Here is a 15,135-nt window from a genome sequence, read left to right as displayed (position 1 = left end):
AATATATATATACATTTTTTTTGATAAAGTGAGAAGGATTGGAATCCCTGTCTAGATTTACTGATAATGGATGCTCCCTCACCTTCCTTGATGGCAACAGTTTCCCAACACAAGTAAAAGAAAATCTACAACAAGGTCGCAGACAAAAAAAACAACTTACAGGGGTTCTAGCTTTTCGCTTCTGTACTAAAAAGTGTTTTTTTTTTTTTGCATGTGTAATTGTTGGAGAATGCCTCCCTTTTCTTGTCTGATAAAATGTGGTCATTAGGACAAGAAGAGAGTGTAAACCTTTCTAATGGAGCCTAGGATAGCAGTAACAATCTCACAGGGTTTCTAACCCATCCCCATTTTATCCAAAATAAAGAAAAACAAGTTTTGGCTACATGCATGTTTATTGGTTGCTGCACACAAGAAGAAATGTTCTTGTTAGCACACTTTTGTGTGCATAAACTCCATTGATTTAATCTAATCTAAATACACAATAAAACAACACATAGCATATATATGCAGAAAATCTGTGGCATATAATGTATACAGATCATGCTGTCATAAACACGTGGAAATAATAGTGCCTTTCCATACAGGCTCACCCTCAAAGAAAGAGGAGATAGCTGCATATCTCGTGAGCATTTAAGGGGCTTCCGGTTCCTCTTAACTGTCACTTCTGATAATGGATTTATCTACAAGTCTTGGTACCTAGTAAAGACAAAACTAAGTTAAAAGATAATCAACCAAGAAATTGCCTGCGCATCAGCTTCAACAGTCAGTAAAAAAAAATTAACTAACAATAAATAAAATAAATAAATAAATAAATAAATAAAACTAAAATAAATAAAAGCAACAGTACATAAACAATGATCAAATACACACAAAAAAAAAAAAAAATATATATTATTTATTTACTAATTATTATTACTAAATTGTTTCTGCTTCCATGAAATGTTGCTGTCCATGAAATCAGCACTTTCTCTGTGAAATCAATTTCCTCTGTCTTTTGCAATCATGGACTTTACTGAGAGCAGCAGAAGCCATTGAGTTGATTTTTGTCGGTATACCAGAGAGAGAATACACAACTAAATTGTATAACACATGTATCTCTGAAAGTGAATTGCTAGATTAATATATTCTATATATATTACATACAGGGCTGCTGTTAGAAATCACAAAGCCATACAGCCTACCTAACATTAATCACAAAAAAATACACTAAAATCAATATTAGCGGACACAGACATAACATAGCTTACAAAATGCCTGATAAATGTAAAAGATAAAACTTTATTGAGGTAATAAAATGTTATTTATGTAGATGAGGTCTTGGGGCTCAATCACATAGGTGCTGGGCCTGTACGAATCAGTGTTTTTTTTTTTTTTTTAAATGTGGCTATTGCTGTGTGTAGGCAGCCTATGTTACACTAAGGGGATTTAGCAGCTGTACGAACACAGCAGCAGGTCCTCATTTGACAGGCATGTTGATGCAGGTGTATGGACCCTGAACATTGACAGTGCGCATTCGTGGCACTCAACCACACCTGCACACCTATCAAATTAGGACCTGCGGCTGTGTTCATACAGCTGCTGCATCCTCATAGAGTAACAGGTGGCCCCCGCTGCACAAACAAACAGCGCATTCACACTATATAGACCAAAAAACCCATGTGAATGAGCCCTTCATTTTTTAAATAATTTTTTACATTTTTTTCACAATTATTTGTTACAATTTTTTACAATTATTTGTTACAATTTTTTAAAATATTTTTTATTTAATTTTTTTTTTACATTTTTAAACATTATAAAAATATTTACAATTTACATTTTATTATTATTTTTTTTTACAATTTGTTATTTTTAAAATAGTTTTGTATATATTTTTTTACAACGCTGCTGGGGTGGGGGGATTTGCTGAGATATCAGTGGTCTAAACAGACCTTTGAGACAGAGAAAGGAATTGAGGACACATATTCTTCAATTTCTTTCTCTGTAGCCTCAGCTACACTGAAGCGACAGAGGCTCCTGTTCATTCATAAACTAAAGCATAGTAAATACAGTTTACTATGCTCAGTTATCAATAGACACAGGAGGAGTGTTCAGATGACTTGCACTGTCCATTCAAAAAAAGGAAGGAGCTGGTAAATGACATATTTACTGGGGGCGGGGGGGGGGGTGTCACAGTGACAGGGGGGCACATGGTGGGAATCAGAAGCAGGCAGAACAGGAAGGGGGGTTGGTGTTGTTGAAGCAATTACAGGAACGATGTCCTGTGTCTCTCACTGCTGCAATTGAAAGGCGGCGGGAGGGAGAGAAACTGGCTTTCAGCTGCTGCAGAAACCCACACAGGGCATCCTTCTGTAATTGCCCAGCTTCAACAATACCCTGTTTGGGCCCCCCGTGTGCCTGGGCCCCCTACAGGACAGGTGGTACCCCTCTATTGGCGACCCTGTTTACATATCAAGTTTGAACTGCAATTAGAATTAGAATTCACAGAGCAATAGTCTTACTTACTACAGAGAAACAAAATTAGCTACTAGCTCTGTTATATTAAATGTCTCAAGTACAACTGCTGCTGGAGTACCAAATTAAGAATTGCCATTGCTAAGTATCTCTTGTTGTTAACACATTAAGACCAAGATTGATAAGTGTTTTGTCAAAAGGGCTTTTCAATAAGAGAACTGCCATAATGACCATCAAACCTCAGCAGCCTGCAATGATGTCTGTAGGCTGGCCTCCTTCCTGAGATGGATGGTACCTGAGAGTGAAACCTAGGACTGCTTTTTCTGTAACCCCTCATATGTTATGAGTAAAGTTGAAGTTTAGCTATTATTTATTCATTTTGTTGCTCTGTGGCTTTGGTGACATAGCTTACCTGCAATAAAGGATATCTAACATTTTGCGGAAGTCTAGTTCCTGCAGAAATCTTCACTGCAAGGGCGCTGATCGTCTCCTATGACTGGAGAGAGACATAGCTGCAGGCTATGAAAAATGCTCCTGATGAGGACCTGTTCCCTCCTTCTCTGGAGAGATTCTTTGATTGCATTTACTCCATGTAACATAGTTATTTTACTGATAATGTTCAGAGAATTAAGTTGCATATATGATCAGTTTCTTTAACCTCCCTGGCGGTATGATTATTTCAGATTTTTGGTGCTGAAAGCGGTATAATTATTTTGCATGGAAATTTGGCAGTTTATATTGCAGTCCTGTAATTCTTAGGAATAACTCACTTAAATCTGTCCAAACCAGAGTCTAACATCCCGGGTATGATAAAGTTTGAAAAATGAAATTATAATATAATAAATAATTATAAATAATTATACCAAATAATAATATAATAATAATAAAAATGATTCAATAATGTAATCAATCAAGAACACTGAAATTTGCTCAGTTGCAGAAATGTCACTGTCATTACTTTTCAGTATTTGATGACGGATCTCCCCACAAATTGATATCGCTCAATTCTGCGAGTGATTCTAATTTATTATCGCTGTTTTCTAGCTGGTCTAAAACCATTTTTGATGTAAAGGTTTTGGTTGCTATGGACAATCTCCAGTTTCCAGGCATAAAGAACAGTTTTTATAATATAAAACTGCATGCAGGATACTGGACAGACCACTAGGGACAAAGGGGATGTGAAATAATTACATGCAGCAATGCAGCAATGTAATCTGTAAGATTACATTATACTGTATGTAATGTGTGTGTTTTACTTTTTGAATTTGGCGCCGTTCTCCATCCCTGTGCGTCGCAACACTTGCAGGGAACAGAGCCCGGTGATGTGATGAATCGAGCGGAGGACGAGCAGCTCACAGTGCGGGGGGACATCGCTGGATCCAGGGGACAAGGTAAGTAAACTCATCCTGGATCCAGCGATGCAATACCGAGTCGAGCTCGGGGGTTTACCGCTTTTGGTTCTGAATTTCACCCCCCCCCCAGCCAGACTCGGGAATACCGCCAGGGGTTTAAAGAGGTTGTATCCCTTCTCTGTGTAATTTGTACCTATAGGTAAGCCTAGAATAAGTCTAGAATAAGGCTTACGTATAGGTAATGTAAATATCTCCTAAACATGTGCCGTGTAGGAGATATTTACTTAGTTTTGCAGCAATGATGTCACCAGCGCATGCGCTGTGAAGAAACGCCTCCGTGCCGCTTCTTCACGAGAGAGTGCTGTTACTGGCGGCTCACGAGCGCATGCATGGGAGTGACATCACACGGCTCTGGCCAGTCGCAGAGCTGGAGTCCGCCCCCAGAAAGAAGAGGGGTGAACATGGATGTGGCCTGCAGCAGGGACAGTGCAGGCTTCATTTGCAGTTAATTTGTATTTGTTTTTGCTCTTGTATATGTATAACCCCCTTTTTTTCTTTTTTTTACTATTTAATAAATTTTGTATAAACTCTTAGTATTTGTCATAATTGTAGCACCACGATAATCCCCTTTTCCTTTTCTGGAATTTTTGCTATTCTTCATTTGCAGTTAAGTGTCACATAATGTGCTAGTATGCGATGCATACTAGCACGTTATACTTTTAGTTTGCAGGGGCAAAGGAAGGAAGTAAAACCCATCAGGGTTTACTTCCTCTTTAAGGTCATTGCAAATTAATTTAAGATGAACAGGGCTAGGAAATTCTAACTCTCCTTAAAGTGTTACTAAACCCACAACAGTAAAATCAGTCTGTATATGCAGTAAAGCATACTTGTTATACTTACTGTGGAACCAAAGGGGTTAATCCTCCGCATTCTGTGAAAAGGCTGTTTGATCCTGTCTTTCCTGATCTTCCCCTTCTTCCACTGTCACCAATCCATCTCCTGATAAGACAGAGCCTTTGGTGTCACTCTGCACATGCTCAGTTTGGTGTATATTGCTAGAGAGTTTTTTTTTTTTTATCTTGGGAGGGTGCATGTGATCAGCACAGGTTCAATCAGCACTGTCCAGACAGAGGGTTAGGGGTCCTGAAGCCTCATAGGACAGTCAGAATAGAATGAAAACTCCTCCTACAAGCTTTAACCAGACACTTATAGAAGTCACAAGACTGCTGATGTGAAAAGGTATTTAGCAGTTTATATTTACTAAATTAATTGCATTTTCATGTTCTATGTACTGTGGGAGACCGGATATAGTGAATGCATGGTCCAGGGTTAGTAACATTTTAAGATCTGAATATTGAACTAAGAGTCTAAGCTCCAAGCACTAAAATGGTGGCAGCATAGACATTTTTTATTTCAAATCATGAAATCAAGCATCAAGTCCAAGCACAACTTAGGAGTGTAAATATGAAAGAATCTCAGCCACACTCCACTTAGCTCATCTTGCTGTATTCTTTAATAATCAATGAATTGATTGCATACTGTAATATCTCTACCCAAATAAAACCCAAAATGTTTCACCACTCCTGGCTTGCTCACAAGGATAGGTGAAGTCTTGGGGGGGGGGGGCTTCCCCTATCTTTGTGAGCTAGCCAGGAATGGTGAAACGTGTCAAGGAAGGTTGGCTTTTGGGAGGAGACATTACTGTATTCAATCAATTCATTGATTATTAAAGAATACTGCAAGAGGAGCTAAGTGGAGTGTGGTTGAGATTCTTTCATATTTTCAATAGAGACTAGAGATGGACTATGATAACCAACACCTGGGTTGCCAACATACAAGAGAGGCCAGTCTTGAGCAGAGCTATGGGTCTGTGCGTGTTTCTGTTCTAACTTAGGAGTGGAGATTCTGATGCTTACAAAAGCCTTTTTCTTGACTTTTTGAGTCAGTAAGTAAATATTGCATTGTTTTATATGGACAAATAACGACTGTCTGAGGACAAGTCTCCATTCATAATCAACTAAATTCTAAAGGCCCGGAATCACGATCAGAAAATCGGAAGTAACATTTTGTCCGACAAATGATCTACCGATTTTCTGATCATTAGTATGGTGACAAAAGCTGAATGTGCAGGCTAAAAATATTTTAGTGTTTGTGAACACAATGTCTGATTTTCCTCTAATTACTTCAGTTTTCATCCAAAATAAATCATAAGAGCAAGACTACGCATGCTCAGAAATGAAAGAACACAAACAAAACAATTTAACACATTACATCGCTTCTGAAGTTGAATTCTGTCCTATGAGAATTTTTGTATGTTGAGTAACCTCTTCACTTTCAATATCAGACTAGCATGTAACAAAAAACGGACGAAAATTTGTCCGATAATCTGATCATGTGTAGCCTGCTTAAGGAAGACCAAGCAAAAAAGATTCCATTGACATTTATTTTGCAGGACGTTCAATAGATACCAGACTGAAAGCAGCTGGTATTTGTGTATGCCTCATGAGCTCTTACCTCTTCATTCAATTTCCAGAGCCTGTAGTGCTAAATGGCCAACCAGTGTGGTAAAGTTAAATAAATATTAGTTTCACCAATAGCCTATTCAATTCGGCAGTGACTGCTCAACTGGAAAGCAAAGGAAAACTGTAATCATAGACTTCAGTAGTGAAACTGATTATGTTGCACAGAATGTTCTTTACTGCGTGGAACAAATATTTGAATAGCAAAAGTTAATTCAACCCAAAGCTTGCCAACTCTTGAAGAGCTACAAGTGACAGGAAGCCATGTTAGTTGTGGCTTTGATAAATGGTAGGAGCACTTGGGCCAGGATCACAGACAACTGAAATTTTCAGCAGTAGAAAAGCAAGCCAGTGTATCTGCACCCAGTTTAGCTGGCTTTTCTGCCAATTACTTATTTCACTGATGAGGCACTGCAATGGTTCTTGGCTCAGTTCTCATGTGATATGATCTCGTGAATGTTTAATGAGAAGCATGGAAATCCTATGAAAATCTGACAAGATAACAGCCAACAACACAGAGCTCAGCTGCCTGGCCCACACCCACAGCTCCGTTTCTCAATTCCTTCTTGTAAGCTTAATTTTACTATGGCCATGGTTATACATTATTATGGGCGTGTAAAGGAAACTAAATTAGTCGATTATATTAAATTCCACTGTACCAAGAAATTACTATATGATAAATAATCATATTATTCCTTTGCACCAAGTTATAAGGCTAGGTTTGCACGTGTGGCTAAATTTCCGTGTCTCTGAAAAGCAATCTGTGTTCACATTGCTTGACAAGCAGTGAGGAGGACGCCTCCTCACCATCTGTTTTAACCTCGCAAATGCAAGCAGTTTTTGGGTGTTTGCAGCACACCCCTATTCACTTTGGATGAGTTACATTTGGCGGTGGTACTGCCCATGCCAGAACAAGGCAGAAGCCAGAATTTTTGCCACAGGCACAAAGCATCACAACTGCAACACACCTATAAACTGCCTTTGCAGCTTTTGGGGGGGGGGGGGGGGCAATGGGGTGCCAAAAACATGGCTCAACTGTCTGTTTTTGAGCTCAATGTTTCTGACATCTGACATCTCCATACACATCTTCTATTCATTTTAAGTCTAAATCCTCGTCTATTCAATAAGAATATTGGATGAATGATCGTCCGATTTTCGTTGCATGCTAGTCTCATATCAAAAATTAAGAGGTTGCTCAACTTACAAAAATTCTCGTATGACACAATACAACTTCGGAAGTGATGTCATGTGTTGAATTGTAATGTATTCTTTTGCTTCTGAGCATGTATAGCCTTGGTCTTCCAATTTTGTTTTGAAGGAAAACTGTATTAATTAAACGAAAATCAGACATTGGGGGTTATTTACCAAAGGAAAATCCACTTTGCACTGCAAGTGCACTTGGAAGTAAAGTCGCTGTAGATCCGAGGGGGACATGCAAGGAAAATAAAAAACAGCATTTTCGCTTGAACATGATTGGATGATAAAATCAGCAGAGCTTCCACTCATTTCAGATCTACCCCTTAGATTTAGAGGGACTGCACTTCCAGGTGCACTTGCAGTGCAAAGTGGATTTGCCTTTCGTAAATAACCCCCATTGTGTTCACATATGATAAAAATAACCTAGCCTGCACCTTCAATTTCTGTCATCCAGTCAGAATCAGCTGTCAAAAGCACTACACTAAGGATGAGCACACCCCACGTGCAGAGCCCGCCAGGAAGTCAGCACTGCAACAATGTCTCACTGCCTGTGATTAGCGCTGCACAGTGCCGACTTCCTGGCGGGCTCTGCACGTAGGGTGTGCAAACACGCCGGAGCTCATCCTTACACTTCACTAATGTTCAAATAGTCAGCCGATAATTTGTCATATAGACATTTTCGTCCAATTTTTCTATTGTGTGTACAGGTCTTTAGCCTACAATCACACAACAGTTTGTGTGCGCCTGGCAGCAGCGATCACTAGATTCTTGACAGCAGTTATAATCGTTGTTTGCATACGCACTGTGCAACCAACACTACCTATCATTGGCGGTTGTCAGATTTTTACCCTGTAAAAATCAATGGCAACGCGGCCCAGTGGCATAACTAGAACCTTCAGGGCCCCGATGCAAGAAACCATGAAGGGCCCCCCTGAACCCCAGCCAGGGCCCTTCCCTCCGAGTCCGGTGGTGGAACTCCAGGGCGTGGTCACAGGTATGACCTTTGTGAGCCCTGTAGTTCCACCACTCGTATCAGTATTTTTTTTTTTATATATATTTTTTAAATTTTTAGGTGCCCCATTGGGGTCTCCGTCCCCAGAAGAGAAAAAGTCCTTTTCTCCAGGGCAGATGAAGTTACAGGTGAGAAGGGGTCCCCATCCCCAGGGGAGGTGGGGGCCCCTGTCTCCACGTAAGAAGGGGTCCCTGTCCCCAGGGGGAGATGGAGGGGGTATGTAATGGTGTTTGGGGGATGGGGTCCTCTCACTCACCATGACCAAGCTGTAGGCCACGCACTCATCCATGTTGGCCTGGGCTCCATCCAGTGTGCTGGACGGGTGATCAGCATATCTCCCAGAAAGACCTTTCATCATCTGTGTATGACAGGGGAGGAGGGGGGCTGGCAGACAAGCCTGCAGTGTCCTCCGGGGAGCCGGTTCTCATAGGGCTGCACTGCATCTGTGTGCTTAAAGTTTGTTTACCTGGGAGAAGTATGCAGTGCAGTGTGGGCCGGACTCAGGGGGGGGCGGGACTCTGGCTGGGGAGAACAGACATCGGACTGAGCGGCAATGCATGGAGCAGGAGAGGGGTACTCTGAGGAGCCGGCCGAGGACACAGGTCATGCGGGGAATGCATAACTAAAGAGCAGCCAGTGCGATAGTCGAGCATGGAGCTCTGCTAGCCACCCTCCACCTCCAGCCACCCGTGTGCATGGTGCACTGGTACCCCTAGCTGCCTATGCTGCTGCCGGCTATATGTAGAGGGGGCTGCATGGGCCCCCTGCATCACAGGGCCCGGTTGCAGTCGCTACTGCTGCACCCCCTATAGTTACACCCCTGGCAACGCCACTGCTGTTCACATGTACCTACTGATCCGAGTGGTTACATGTAAATACTGACCCTGGAAGCAGACAGAGTGCATCCAGGGTCAGAGTTTCTGCTTAATTTTGGTGACGCCCACACACTGGCCGCAACTAATCATACAGTTTGTATGCTGCCATAGTACAGAATGTTTCTCCATCCAGAGTCAGCATTTAGCCACCTCTGAGCTCAGTAAACTATCCATGGTTAAACTGCAATGTGAATGTAGCCTAATTCTCCTTCATGCCATTTATTGTGAGGCCTCTTCAATTGGACTGACACTCCTCTGATCTAATGTTGCATGGATAATCATACTATGGATAATCATACTATCCACCTTGTTCCAAGGTTAACTGGCACTGCTTACCTTTGCAAGTTATTACAATGCCTATGTGACTGTGTGGGCTACAGGTCAGCATTCACACACCTATGCCATGTACCAATACCTTGCAAAACTGGTTACGTGACTTAAAATTATGTAAAGGAGTGCCTACTCTAATCAATGCTGAATATGAATGAACACTGCAGCTACTGAGAGGAAAAGGATTGTTAGTATATGTAATAATGCGCCAGGACATTTTGTTTTATGTTTCGCCAATGACGGCAAACAGTGTACAACAGAGAATATCAGGCTTATGCAATGGAAAATGTGACTTGCATATTTAGGTTTACAATAAAGCAAATAAAGTACAATCATTTTTTTTGTATATTGAAAATAATACTTGTTAGTTCAGACAAGGGTAAGGTATTAGGGGCTTCTAATTGAAACTCTAGGTAATATATAATTTAAAGGCTAATTCCATCTTTTTGACCATGTTAGGCCGCGTACACACGCGCGGACTGTTCGCCCAACTTTGTCCGTCAAACAGTTTCGGCAAACAGTCCGCTCAAAATTAGCATGGACGGACATGGCCACACACGACGGACGAACAGTTTGCTGAAACCGTGCGCGATGACGTGAACGGCACGTACGACGGGACGAAAAATACGACGTCCTATACACTGCATTATAACTTTCGGCGTGTAAATCCTTTCTGAGCATGCGCGGAACTTATTTTGACGAACAAGCCTACACACGAGCGGACTGTTCGCTGAAACAAGGTTTCAGCTGACAGTTTTTTGGAAATTCCGTAAAACCTTGTTCGTCAAACTGTCCGCTGAAACTGTCCGCTGAAAGCCCACACACGAGCGGACTGTCCGCCCAAACACTGTTCAGCGGACAAAGTTGGGCGAACAGTCCGCGCGTGTGTACGCGGCCTTATGCTCATATTTAGGGTGTAACATGTAACATATTCTGAGCAAACTTCCCCAACCCCCAAACCCCCCATCCTTCTCTGACAGTGTGTGGAAGTTCTTCTCTCTGGTGGTGGCAGTTGTCACTTTTACATTTTGCATGGCTGTACATGGTTCTACTCACGCAGTAGTGATTGCTTTACAGAGATCTCAGAATCAGGAGTATTTTATGAAAGCAGCCGGCCTCTGTGCAAGATTTTAGGTTGGGCCCCCTGGCCAGAAAATTATAAAAATTTGGTGCGTGGAGCATGCCTTGGCAAAAATGGGTGTGTTTCTAATTGCGCTGAATATTGGGTGTGAACTAGTGCAAACTCAGACATCGCATCTGATTCGCACATTGCTATGTAGATTGCATGAGATGTCTCCACGATGCATATTCAGCCATTCAGTTTGTATGGCTGAATTTGCATCGCATTCGGATCAAAATGGTACAGGACCCTTTTTTTAGTCTGCACTGAAATCAGATCGCATTGGGTGTTTAAACCAATGCAATCCAATTCCTGTACCATTTCACAGTTCGCACTGCGATCTGCGAACCAATATGGGGGTGTCAATAACATTACACTGACACCTGCAGCGGTTTACAGAGGGCAGTGTGAACTGCCTGTGAGCGGCATTCGATGTGGGAACCCGCAGTGGAATCCCGCTGGTTTCCGCATAGCACAAGTGTGAACCCAGCCTTAGCGATGTGGTTAACCACTTGCCGCCCCCCACCGTATAGCAAAATGACGTTGGCATAGTGGTTTTAATATCCTGATCAGAAGACATATGACGTGATCAGGATATTAAGCCGCTGCGCGCCCTCGGGGCGCGCATTGCGGCGATCATTGTTGCAGTGTGTCAGTCTGCCACCCCACAACTATGATCTCGGTAAAGAGTCTCTGACGGAGACTCTTTACCATGTGATCAGCTGTGTCCAATCACGGCTGATCACAGTGTAAATAGGAGGAGCCGGTGATCGGCTTTTGCTCACTCGCGCCTGTCAGACGCGAGTAGAGGAGAGCCGATCGGCTCCTCTTCTGACAGGGGGGGTCTGTGCTGATCGATTATCAGCACAGCCCCCCCGAGGATCGCCTCACTGGACCACCAGGGATGCCACCAGACCACCATGGATGCGCAGCACCATGGTTGCCAGTCAGTGCCCACAATGGATGCCAATCAATGTCCATAATGGATGCCAATCAGTGCAACTGATTGCCATGCATTATTGTTTGGCACTGATTGGCATCCATCCCTACAATACTGTACACTACAATGCCCATCTGTGTTGCCTATCAGTGCCCATCTGTGCCGCCTATCAGTGACCATCCATGCTGCCTATCAGTGCCCATCCATGCTGCCTATCCATGCCCATCCGTGCCGCCTATCCATGCCTATCCATGCCACCCATCCATGCCACCCATCCATGCCAATCCATGCCACCTATCAGTGCCGCCTATCAGTGCCACTTCATTGATGCCACATCATTGGTGCCTATCAGTGCCGCCTTATCAGCGCCCGTCACTGCAGCCCCGTCAGTGCCCATCAGTGAAGGAGAAAACGTACTTATTTACAAAGTTTTGTAACTGAAACAAAAAAAAATGTTTTTTTCAAAATTTTCTGCCTTTTTTTATTTGTTTAGCAGAAAATAAAAATCTCAGAGGTGATCAAATACCACCAAAAGAAAGCTCTATTTGTGTGAAAAAAATGATAAAAATTTAGTTTGAGTACGGTGTAGCATGACCGCGCAATTGTCATTCAAAGTGCGACAGCGCTGAAAACTCAAAATTCGTCTGCGCAGGAAGGTGTATAAGTGCCATGTATTGAAGTGGTTAAACAGAGTTAACTTACATAGTACAGAATGAGACAGTATTGAACAGGGAATGTACACTACAGTATCTGTGGAAGTATATTAGAGATAGGGGCCTAAAATTAGACACTGGGGCACTTGTAGGGGTTAGTAATAGAGGACTTACTACTGATCCCTGATCTCTGTATCACTTACTACTGACCCCTGATCTTTGTGTCACTTGCTACTGAAATCTGGACTCATCGTCATTTGTTATGGACCGGATTCATTACCGACGTTTGAACTCTGCATCACTTATTAATGACCCCTGAACCACTCTTTGCTGACCTCTGCATCACTTACTGCTGACCCTTGACTCATTACTGACCTCTGAACTCTGCATAATTTACTACTGACTCCTGAACATTGAGTCACTTACTACTGACCCATGAGCTCTGCATCACTTACTGTTAATCCCTGAACTCTGCATCACTTATTACTGAACCCTTAACTATGCATAATTTACTGCTGACCCCTTACCCGTAAACTCTACATTATTTACTACTGCCCTCTGAACACTGCATTACTTACTACTGATCTTTGAGTCACATACTACTGACTCCTGAACCCTGCATTACTTACTGCTGATCCCTGAATTTCACATCACTTACTACTGATCTTTGAGTTATTACTGTCTTCTGACCTCTGCATCATTTACTACTGATCTCTGAACCGTTTACCACTTACCCCTGAACTCTTCATCACTTACTACTGACCCCTGAACTCTGCTTCACTTACTGTTGATCCCTGAATTCTGTATCACTTACTACTGACCCCTTAACTCTGCGTCACTTATTACTGACACCTTAACTGCACCACTTACTACTAACCCCTGCATTACTTACTACTGAACTCTGCATTACTTACTACTGATCTCTCCATCACTTACTACTGACCCCTGAACTCTGCATCACCTACTGCTGACCCCTGAATGCTTCATCACTTATTGCTGACTTCTGAACTCTGCATGACGTACTACAGAATTTTGAGTCATTATTGACCCCTGAATACTGCATCACTTACTACTGACCCTCTGCGTCATTTACCACTGACCCCTGAACTCTGGTCACTTACTACTGACACCCGACAAATTACTGAACTCTGCATCACTTACTACTGGCCCCTTAACTCTGCATCATTTACTACTGACCCCTGAACTCTGTGTCACTTACTACTAACCCCTGAATTCCATGTCACTTACTACTGACCTCTGAATTCTGCATCATTTACAACTGACCTCTGCATTACTACTGACTTTTGCATCACTTACAACAGAGTTCAGAGGTTAAAAGTAAGTGATGAAAATTTCAGAGGTCGGTAGTGACACAGAGTACAGGATGCAGTAGTAAGTGACCCCCTGTCTCACAGTACAAAAAGCCCTCTTCTGCACGGTTTTCCTTCTTCCTGGATTCTCGGCAGTGTTCAGAGTACTGCAACTCCAGTTCTTCTCCTCCTTCTCCAATGCTGGTCCAGTAGGCGGGGTTAAATTACAGGTAATCATAGCCTTGCCTCTTGGAACTCTGAATCACTTACTACTAACCCTTGAACTCTGAGTTATTTATTACTGACACAACTCAACTATTTAAAGAAGGATCAAATCTGAATGCTATCATCTGCTTGCTAAAATCAATGCAGTGTCACCTCTACATTCAATGCATGCTAATTTAAAGAGTTCCTTCCAGAACTGAGAACTCGCATGGGATGTGCTGGTAGTTTAACTGGCTCCTGTCTAAATTGGCCCTAGTATGTGTGTGTATGCATGTGAGCTAGGGACCTTAGATTGTAAGCTCCTTGATGACAGCAAATTATTTATTCCCATGTTGAAGAAATCTTGTTAAAACCTAATTGCTGTATGCATGCATAGCTGGAATGTTGACATGCTGAAATTTAGGCCTCATTCTCATAGGCAATGATACCTAGATCTGATGAATAGGCTGTTTTTTGCAGCAATTCAACCTTCAGGTGCTGTGTACTGGCAGCTTATTGAAGTCTATAAAGATGCAGCAGTTAGCATTAGCAGTTCATTGACTGATTTTACCTGTTGTCCAGAGTTGTTCATTAAGTCCTTGTTCCTCGGGGGCGTCGATACCCATATAGCAGGAATGGGTTGTTTTTTGCAGCATCTCATCTTCTAGGTGCTGCTGGCAGGCAGCCCACTGAAGTCTATTAGGATGAAGCGGCTGTTCAAACGCAGCCTGGAAGTAGAGATGTTGCAAAATAAAAAAAACAACCCCTCCGAGCTATCTGAGTATTATTGCACGTCTGAGTGCAGTCTAAATTTCAGCAGGTCAACATGCCAGCTATACTTTGCATGCATATAGCAATTAAAAACACATTCACTATGAAAAGTGAGGAAAATGGCATGAATTTAGGGTGTGTGTTCTTTTGATATCAGTAATTACCTTGTAACATGTTATTGATTGGACAGCTGAGCTTAGTTGCTGAGGTATACCTGAGATAGAAAGTACAAAGGGTATATGACTGCTAACAATAAAGTTATAGCTCAAAAGAAAAATCAAATTACATTTTCTATCCTTCATTATATTGTTCAGTGGCGGAACTTTCACAGTCGCAGCAGTTGCACTTGCTGTGGGGGGTCCCCGAGACCCAGCATCTCCCCGTGCACCTCTGGCTGTCCA

At 42.3% G+C, this 15,135-nt stretch overlaps 1 long non-coding RNA gene across 1 annotated transcript in view; it reads right to left on the bottom strand.

The window, feature by feature from the left end:
- Positions 1-383: 383 nt before the first annotated feature.
- Positions 384-15,135, bottom strand: part of LOC143982905 (uncharacterized) — a 28,569-nt gene continuing 13,817 nt past the window's right edge. Inside the window, exons 2-3 of the long non-coding RNA XR_013274530.1 lie at positions 4,704-4,802; positions 384-696 (exon numbers count right to left, since the gene is read on the bottom strand). This is a non-coding gene — a long non-coding RNA (uncharacterized LOC143982905). The remainder of the gene's footprint in view (positions 697-4,703; positions 4,803-15,135) is intronic.

This window comes from Lithobates pipiens, unplaced genomic scaffold (assembly GCF_037356315.1).
Source record: "Lithobates pipiens isolate NorthernLeopardFrog02 unplaced genomic scaffold, aLitPip1_a1.2 Scaffold_16, whole genome shotgun sequence".
Taxonomy (NCBI): domain Eukaryota; kingdom Metazoa; phylum Chordata; class Amphibia; order Anura; family Ranidae; genus Lithobates; species Lithobates pipiens.
Note: the sequence above shows the minus strand (reverse complement) of the source record. Positions and strands in the feature narration are given on the sequence as shown.